Here is a 10,628-nt window from a genome sequence, read left to right as displayed (position 1 = left end):
TCAACAAGTCAATCATTATGTCTACAAATATGTCCATACAAGCAGCGGAGAGCAACGCACAAACACATGCATATATCTGAGATACTCCCCAAAGTAGGCAATTATTTGTGCAAGTATCACTCACATATACACACGCATATGAGAAGCTATATACGTGAATCTGTAGTTACAATTTCATAGATGGTAACTAAGTAAATTCTGGAAACGCATAGAAATATGGAACGAGGAAATCGAAGAGTATAAAAGAGCGCAATCTGAGCAATCAAAAAGGTCGATTTAAGCAAGCTATCAGTTGCGAAGTATAACTGTAATTGTGAAGTACTTTAATAAAGGCCATTTTGCATTATTGAATAGTGGAGTTATTTATTCAACAGTTTAGTGATTCGAACGCTAATAGAAGGTTGGAAATAAGCGGTATTGCTCTAAATTCGTTACAATATTATAACACTTCGTGTTGCAAAATATGTAAATTTGTATTTATGCAAAATACGTAAGGCAATAATATAAAGTTTAAAATAATTACCCTTTCAAGCATTTAATTCCATATACTTGCACATTTACCATCTACCACGCCATTAATTTTGTATTAACGCAAAAACTTGCAATTATTACATTTCATTAAATTTTTATTTGATACATTTGATTTCACTTAGTTACGCACTTACACATTTATTCAACAAAATTATGCTGTTCATTTCTTAATTTATTCATTCATTCGTTTTTTTGTTCACTCTAACATCAGCTCATCTAAAATTTAATTGCAGCCACAACAATTTGGCCATTAAAACGTCGCCACAGCGCCTACGTCATTTTGGATAATTCCATGGATTTTATCATCTAAATTGAGCACCACAACCAAACAAACTATTTAGTCAATATAATGAATGTGGGAGTAATACATCAACAGCCAAAACCAACCACCAATACAAATTCTAAACAGCAGCGCACTTACAAAATTTTTACTCATTCTGTGGTGAGGTGCCGCAACTTCGTCCAGTATGCCAGTGCCCATTGCTGTTTCACAATAATTAAGTAATATTTCAATGTAAAGCAGTAAGCAAGCAAGCAAATATTGTAAATATCAACGTTTTAAATCTCATGCATAATGCCAAACAGCAATTTATGCTGAACATACAAGCAAAACCAGGCATCGTAATGATTATGTTTAAAAAAAAAATTCTTTAAATTTTTAGTTTTATTATTTTGAATAAAAATGCTTAATATCTATGGTTTTTAAATTCGCTCTCAATTAGGTAAAGCTAAACTTGTCGATCCGTGAGCATCTCACATAGACTGAACGAGTCCACAGTATCACCATAATTTGTTTGAAACTCCAATTAGGTAACAGAACTAATGCTACATAATAACTCGAACCTCTCGGAAAATGCTAAAGGATTTTTAAGACACAGCTTAATTGTTGTCTTCAGATCTGGCAACTCTGCCGCCCCTAGTAGCTGAAGCCCTGAACTCGCGAGCGCAGGACACGAACAAAGAACGTGCTCAACCATTTTTTATGCAGCTCGCACTTCCTACATCTGCTGTTAGTGCCGAGACCTAACTTTTAACCATGTGACGATAGAATACGGCGTCCAGTTAGTATGCCCGTCGAAGGCGTAAAGTCTTCTGTCATAAGAAAAATAACCAAAGTGTGTTAGTCAGTCTAACGTCGTATGATTTGCACACGAACTTAGAAATATTGAAGCTCCGAGCTTATGTCTACACTGTCTTGCTTGATAGATCATATGCAACTCTTGTCTCCTTTTGATTTTTCGCAAACGGATTGGGATGCCTACCGTCGATGCTTCGAAAGTGCAACAACCTTTCTTTGTCAAATTAGCGATCATTACGTTACCTTCTATCACTTTATAAGCGGTAACCCAGTATGTATATATGGTCCGGTCTCTTATGCTGCTTAGCATTCCAGCATATTTCTTGATGAAGTACTGTGTGATATTTCTACTTCTATCGCCGCCTAACTATCAAACAGTATTGACAAAAATGGCAATATTGACACAACTCCAGCTTAAGCAATCTTTCGCCAGAACCGAAAAGATACCGCAGTCATCTAGTAGCTTGTAGGATCTATTTATTTTCCGGATCGACACAGTAAATATCAGACCTGGCTACCGTTAATATAGAACCATCCGTGTACAAGGACCAATTAAATATATTCTGCCATTTCTGCACTCTTGCGATTACCCGTGGGCTCAATTGCGGCTCCAACATCTCTTTCGTAGCTTTGGTATAGACCATGTAGGTCATTAGCTCTATATTTAAAGGCGCTACACATTACGACCTGCACTTAAGCTGCAGTTGCTAGCGCCAATTTTCAGCCATTAGGTCGGCATGTTAAATGTGCATAATAGCATGCAGTGCTACTGTCCGAGTAATTTTCAAGGCTCCTTTGTATGCCTATGCACCAAAGTAGAGCCATAGGAAAGTATGAGCTTGAAAATTTACGTAAATACCCAATGTGAGATTTTGGGCGATAGGCCCTTGTTGTTGTACCGAAAAGGATACTCCCTAAAGGTTTTTGCGTGTGTTATCATTGTTGATGGTACTTTGCCGGATATAGATCCGGTACATTACAGTCACAAGCACCATTAACGTACTAGCCCGAACATCTCGGGTACAATTTAGTATGACCACATGAAATCTTCCCCTATGAGGATTGTGGAGTCGCCAGAGCCTCGGCTGCCATAGAAACAGGATTTATTACGTATAAGCGAGGTTGGCAATTGGGTTGGGAAGCTTTAAAATGCGCTGGCAACCCCTTGAAATAGTTGCGGTACAAAATCTCTCGAATCGATTTGGCATTTAAGTCACCTCTTACGACAAGCATACCTGCCGCTGGTATAATATAAGCCCCATAGCCCTCTGTAGCGCTTTTTTCATCCTATCATCCTTTTGCATATATACAATTCCAAGGAGGGTTTTCCCTGCTCTCTTTTCCACATGGAGTTTACACGACGACTTAATAACTAGTATAGATATTTTTTGGTGTTTTTTTTATTGAAGGGTTACCCATCCAAGCTTAGGCTTAATCCAATAAAGACCTTATATACCCAATAAATAATATAAGATAGATATTTCCACGCTTGCGGATTACCCGACTCCAGATGCATAGACATGTACATCGCGAAGTGCCTGGTCCATCAGAGAGCTAATTCTTGGTAGATATCTGCCGCTGGTGTATCAAACGTAATTTGCATACTCTGTTAGTTTGTCTGGTCCTCTTTCGAACCGCGTACGCAATTGATTGATGACTAGCGTACACATAGTCCTAATCCATATTTTGTTCAATGATAACGACACCACACAGCAAACCTGAACTAGCTTTAATCCATAACATCCTTCGATATAAACTATAAAGAAGAAGTTATCTCTTAGAAATTCAACATCTCAGCTTAGACAGTTGGGTTTCCAATGACCTATTAAGAAAAAGTGGGACTTAGTGTCTTACTTATTTGTTTTTGGAGAATCGTAACATACATAATCCTCTCTTGATGTAGCATGAGCAGAGAAAGTCATAGTTTTATATCCTATTTATCCTCCCTGGCATAACGGCGCTTGCAATAGAATTAACTTAGTGTAGTCCTACAGATCCTGCAATCGGGGTTGATCTATATAAACAATGTCAAAATGTTGTGCGGTCCCTGTTTAAAATTAATCCACGATAACTCTCAACCACAATTTATGCAAAATGCTGTGTAAAGGTAAATGGTGAAAATGTTTCAAATGCTACTCGTTCCACTAGATCAGAGTTCCTCACTATTTAGAATTTGCTTATACATTCAATTCTTGCATGTCAAATCCTCATCGCTAACTTACACCGCCCATCCATCCGCACTACGTTCACCTTCGTTTTAGATTACAATTAACCTAAAATGCATTGCCATTTCATTTAATTTAAATTTAAGTATCAAAATCCGACTGCCCTTCATCCTTTTTACGTGGTAAGTGCATCCATATTTACTGTGGCACGTTCATTTGCGAATTTGTTGCAAATAGAATATTTTACTTCCCCTCCGGCCAAGTGCACAAAACAAGGGAAATGAATGACTTCCTCACTCCGTTTTATGTATCTTTATTTTAGTACTTATGAGTATTGTGTGTGTATGTTAGTGACCTCACCATGTGGCGGTATGTGGTATGTGGCATGTGGCATGTGGCAACATATGCTGCATAGAAAATACCAAATCACAAATAACATTCATTTTGTTATTGCGTAGCCTTTACAAATCAAATGGAACAGTAAAATGAAAATTCAACACAGTCCAACTGAAATCCATTTTATATGTATGTGTTACAGTAGTTGTATGAAAATAATGTACACATGAATTCAATGTACATATTTAAGTTTAAACATCCACAGCGTATACTGTAATATTACATTTCGGCTGAGCAGCCTTTTAAACTTACACCAGTACAGTAACCCAAACAGCTTTTTGCAAATGTTTCCCACTTTTTGTAAATAGAGGGAAAACTTTATTTCCTTATTTCATATTCTGCCTAAAATGAGTTTTAACGCAAAATAGTTTAGAGCTTAGAGTTTTTACTTGCTTTTCTTTAGATTTAGGAACCGTCTAACAATATTCTGCCTTGGGCTCTGGGTAAATCCAATAGCAATCTTCTGTGCAACAGAACTATCAAAGCAAAGAGGTAGTGTCCAAAACCGAGGAAAATGTTGTAGAGATGGTCTATCTTCTTTACTCTGGATTGTGCTAGTAAACGTGTTTTCTGTGGAGTAACTGGCTTTATGAAATTGGAGTAACGCCGATTTTGCTAAGTGGGGTAGTGGTCTGATGGGATGTATTTAGAACGGCGACTATTATCAAAATATTTGTGTCTGAGAAACCTACAGCGCTAGTTGTTAACAGCTGCGCTCTTACAATAATACATATCCTGAAATGCAGTCACATTCGGTGGAAAATGCGGGCAATGCGTCTGCGGCCCGGTCACTAATCAGGATTCGTTACATTAGCTATCGGCTCTGCAGTTAAGGTATTCCAAGTAATGGAATTAGTATAGAATAGCTTACTGGTTAGCTGGTTCACGGGTGAGTCGAAGTTAGTCGCGAAGGTTGGTGGAGTCAATTTTCTGTTAAAATTTCGATGTAAGCGCCAAGTTTAAGCTGCTTGATCAATACAGCGTCTTCCAAGTAGAGGGTGGCACGAAAAAGAATGCGGTGGATGGGATGGTGTAAAATACTATCAAAAAATGCAAGGCGCGATATAACTCCAAAGAGAATTTAGGCCGAGGTCTTCTTTCAATTGCTTAGAAATGTTTTCCTATTTGATAATTCTTATTTCTAAGTTTTTAATGTTTCGTTGCCCAGTAATTAAACCCAAGATCTTCGGTATGATAGCGGAGCACGCTGTCATCACACCACAGCGGCCTCTGTTACTAATAAGGTTAGGAAATTCTTAATATTCTCCTATAGCCAAGCTCCTATTAAGAGCTTCAGTTCAAATGTGCTACGATCGCGGGTAGTATGGCAATGCCTGAACCCATTTGCTTTGCATATAATTATTTTAATATTAATATAATCTTTGTCCCGTTATCCCGGGACATGCCAATGTACCTGTTTCGCGTGCTCCCAAGCGCGCATAGATTGAATGATGGATATAGGGAATAAGGAGTATGCCTAACCACCTGAGACCGGCTCATCTATAGATGTTTCCTGGTTAACTAAGCAAACGCTGGCAGATATCACCTCTTGCAGGGTAGTTAGGTCCCTTAGGCCAGAAGCGAATATCAAGCAGGGTTATTGAAGGCTGATCTGTCAGAATTGATTTGAGGTTTGACGAGTCACTGTCCAATTGGAGTCGACTCGGTATTTCTTATATCATATCATCCTATATTAGGCTACTGTTTTGTTGTCCATAACTTAGTTCTTTACAGGGTTTATGCAATTATCTGACCATCTAACATTAAGCACGCATACATTCCTAATAGCAGATATCAAACAGCTGTTCTAATTACAACATGAAAAATTGCATTTCGACATTTGCAACCTGGCACATAACAGTTGAAAACTGCAAACGAAAATAAATTTTGCAGCGCTGGCTATTCAAATTTGAAGTACATGTAATTTTAAATACATTTTAAACATATTAATTGAAAGGGAGCTGTATAAGTCAAAACTTAGAAATTTGGAGACATGCATGTTAATCTTTTGTACACTTGTTGTACTTTCAGTCTTCTGATATACATTCTTTTTTTCGTCTTGTTTTGAAGTTGCCAAGTGCATCCGGTATCAAACTTCTACCACAATTTAAACGTCATAACCGGTATACACCTCTTGGATAAGGCCACTCTTGCTATGCCGGTTTAATACCCTTTTTTGAAACTAAATATTTTTAGCATGCCCACTGAATTCCCAGCTTAACTTTTCAAACTTTAGCGATGAAGTAAATTTACCCCATTGTTTGCTTCTTCGTTCGCGGATCTGTAGATTGAGAAGTAACCCTTAAAGGAGCCTAGCCCAAAACTTAACTATCCCGTTGTACTTAACAATTCAGATGTAAGAGTTAAAAGCTTGTTAACTAGTTGCCTTGTTTTTAAATACAAGCTTGATTCGCTGAACAAGTTGCGGAAGCATCAAAACGTGTAGGAGGAAGAAAGAAAACGGAAGATTTGAATTTAGTTTTCGATGTAGTCAGAAGGGCTACCCTAAAAACAATTATTTGTTCGATTGCTACTGTTAAGAAATCTGGCAATAAATTTGTTATCGTCGAAACTTTTAAATGGAAATTTTAACTTTAAAATAAAGCATTATACTATTTTTAAACAGTTTTTTTTAGCTTGACTCTGCGTAGCGGCCGTCCTGTCGTTGTTTACAAATTTTGTAATTAAAATTTAAGCAACTTCTCGATAAGCTATAAGCTTGAAACTTGGAATATAGTCCAGAACCCGATGACAATGCATAATTAGAAATAAAACTGCCATAGGTGGCGCATGAGGATTTGTTATTTGAGTTATAAAAAAACCGATTTGACTCATATTTGGAACACATGATACATACATGAGCAGAAAGCGACTATTGATAAAAAAAAAAATCGCCGCCAGGTGGCGCAAGGATCGAGATATTAAAAAAATCCTATTTGTGGTCCGATTTGGCTCATATTTGGAACACATATTACACACTGAAATAGAGAGAAAAAATCTCCCTAGGTTCGGCAAGGATCGAGACGTTAAAAATACTCGTATTTGTGGTCCGATTTGGCTCATATTTTGAACAAGTATTACATACAGTGCGGTAGAAGTGACATCAAAATACTTTGGAGTTCGAGGAGGGACAAGCATACGTGGCGCTGAGTCGAGTATAATCTTTGGAAGGATTATGTATTGAGGACTTAGATTTTAACAAATTGTCAGGAAAGAGTCTTTTTAATAATGATCACTACATGAACTAAATAGAATGAGAAATAATAGGCAATTAAATAAAGACTAAAAATTTGAAAAAGAAAATTAATTAAACAAATTATTATTAATTTATTATTAATATATATTTAATTATATTTTAATAATTTTTAATTTTACGCGCCCATCGCTTTTATTTAATTGTCTGATAAACGCCCTAGGTTAATGAGGTGTGTGATGATTATTACCTAGGACCTACTTAATTATTTTCTAGCTTTTAGTATTATTATTACTTAATGTAAGTATTGATTTCAATACAAAAAAACGTGTTTTTTTTTTTTGGAAATTATTACCCTGGAAACCAAAGCTAAAAACTTGTTTTCATTTTCACCTCAAATTCCATAAGAGGAGAAAAACGCTTATAGATGTGAACAAATCATATCTACATGGCCAAATCCTAACAAAATATAAAATACTAAATGCCTTGGGATTTGGCATGTTCAATCGTGCCAGATATAGGAATGTATTTTTGCGAGGAGCCCGTAGCTGTGCTTAGTTGTTTTATTTAATATTTTATTTCATTTTGTTTTGTTTCATTTCACTCCATTTCATTTCATTTAATTTCTCTTTGTTTCATCTAGTTTCATTTCGTTTAATTTCATTTGATTTTATTCAGTTTCATTTCATTCAAACGTTGTTAGCCTTTTCATCTGATTTCATTTCAATTTGTTTCATTTAATTTCATTTCATATCGCTTCATTTCATTAAACTTATTTTTATATTGTCGGAAGTCACAGAGATTAGTTGTTGAAAGGTTTTTATTTATATGTATATTTAACAGCAATATCGAGGTAGGTTTTTTTCCAAATTTCAACAGATTGGATTTCATAACGTGCTATTTTGTTTCATTCATTTTAATTTAATTAATTTATTTTTATTTCATTTCATCTGATTTAATATCATTACATTTCACTTCATTTTATATCGTTTCATTTCATCTCATTACATTCCATTCTCTTTTATTTCATTATAATTTATTTTACATTATTTTGTCTTATGTTTTTTGTTTTTGGTATTTTTATATTTTGTTTGATTTGTTTTGATTTTATTTAATTTTATTTTATTTTATTTTATTTTATTTTATTCTACTTTATTTTATTTTATTTCATTTTATTTTATTTTACTTTATTTTTACTTAATATTTAAGAATCCATGAGCTCACCTTCGGCTTATAACAGTTGAATATTCAATCATTTTGTTTGTTTAAGAGAAACTGAAGAGAAAGAAACATTTACATATTGCAATTTTTTATTTTATTTTATATGGTTTCTTTTAAGAAATGTATACTGTATTAAATACGAATGATTCACCTAAATATGTAATTGACTTATTTTGTTTTGTTGATTTTCCGACAGGGTGGATAAATGATGTATATTGAAACGATTTTCCGACATCCCTTGTCAAATTTGGTTTCGAACGAAAATTGACACTGATGATGGCTCAACGCCGAAACCGGTTTGTCTCGAAACCAAATTTGACAAGGGATGATGGAAAATCGTTCCAATATACATCAAATATGTAATTTGAAAAATGATTTAAAAGTTGAAAAATTTTATTGCTTTAATTTTTTGGACATTTTACTGTACTACAACATTCATGATTCCATTTGCGCCTAAAAGCATGCATCCCTTTTCGCTCACACTTACACGAAAAGTCCCATTTAACCATGGATCAAATCAACCACGCCGAACAAAATTACGCAACTTTTTATACTCAGTTGAGCAGAGCTCACAGAGTATATTAAGTTTGATTGGATAACGGTTGGTTGTACATATATAAAGGAATCGAGATAGATATAGACTTCCATATATCAAAATAATCAGGATCGAAAAAAAATTTGATTGAGCCATGTCCGCCCGTTAACACGATAACTTGAGTAAATTTTGAGGTAACTTGATGAAATTTGGTATGTAGGTTCCTGAGCACTCATCTCAGATCTCTATTTAAAATCAACGATATCGGACTATAACCACGCCCACTTTTTCGATATCGAAAATTTCGTAAAACCGAAAAAGTGCGATATTCATTACCAAAGACAGATAAAGCGACGAAACTGGGTAGATGAGTTGAACTTATGACGCAGAATAGAAAATAAGTAAAATTTTGGACAATGGGCGTGGCACCGCCCACTTTTAAAAGAAGGTAATTTAAAATTTTTGCAAGCTGTAATTTGTCAGTCATTGAAGATATCATGATGAAATTTGGCAGGGACGTTACTCCTATTACTATATGTACGCCTAATAAAAATTAGCAAAATCGGAGAAGGACCACGCCCACATTTAAAAAATTTTTTTTTTAAAGTAAAATTTTAACAAAAAATTTAACATCTTTACAGTATATAAGTAAATTATGTCAACATTCAACTCCAGTAATGACATGGTGCAACAAAATACAAAAATAAAAGAAAATTTCAAAATTGGCGTGGCTCCGCCCTTTTTCATTTAATTCGTCTAGGATACTTTTAACGCCATAAGTCGAACAAAAATTAACCAATCCTTTTGAAATTTGGTAGGGGCATAGATTTTATGATGTTAACTGTTTTCTGTGAAAACGGGCGAAATCGGTTGATGCCACGCCCAGTTTTTATACACTGTCGTTCGTCTGTCCTTCCGCATGGCCGTTAACACGATAACTTCAGCAAAATCGACATATCTTTAATGAGCTTAGTTCACATACTTACTTGAACTCACTTTATTTTGGTATGAAAAATGAACGAAATCCGACAATGACCACGCCAACTTTTTCGATATCGAAAATTACGAAAAATGGAAAAAATGCCATAATTCTATACCAAATACGAAAAAAGGGATGAAACATGGTGAGGTAATTGGATTGGTTTATTGACACGAAATATAACTTTAGAAAAAACTTTATAAAATGGTTGACACTTATCATATTAAGTAGAAGAAAATAAAAAATTTCCGCAGGGCGAAATAAAAAACCCTTAAAATCTTGGCAGGTATTACATATATAAATAAATTAGCGGTATCCAACAGATGATGTTCTGGGTCACCCTGGTCCACATTTTGGTCGCGATCTGGAAAAAGCCTTCACATATACAACTACCACCACTCCCTTTTAAAACCCTCATTAATACCTTTAATTTGATACCCATATCGTACAAACACATTCTAGAGTCACCCCTGGTCCACCTTTACGGCGGTATTTCGAAACGGCGTCCACCTATAGAACTAAGGCCCAAT

The sequence above is a fragment of the Eurosta solidaginis genome, chromosome 2, assembly GCF_040869045.1.
Source record: "Eurosta solidaginis isolate ZX-2024a chromosome 2, ASM4086904v1, whole genome shotgun sequence".
NCBI classification, from domain to species: domain Eukaryota; kingdom Metazoa; phylum Arthropoda; class Insecta; order Diptera; family Tephritidae; genus Eurosta; species Eurosta solidaginis.
This window is presented reverse-complemented; position numbering follows the sequence as displayed.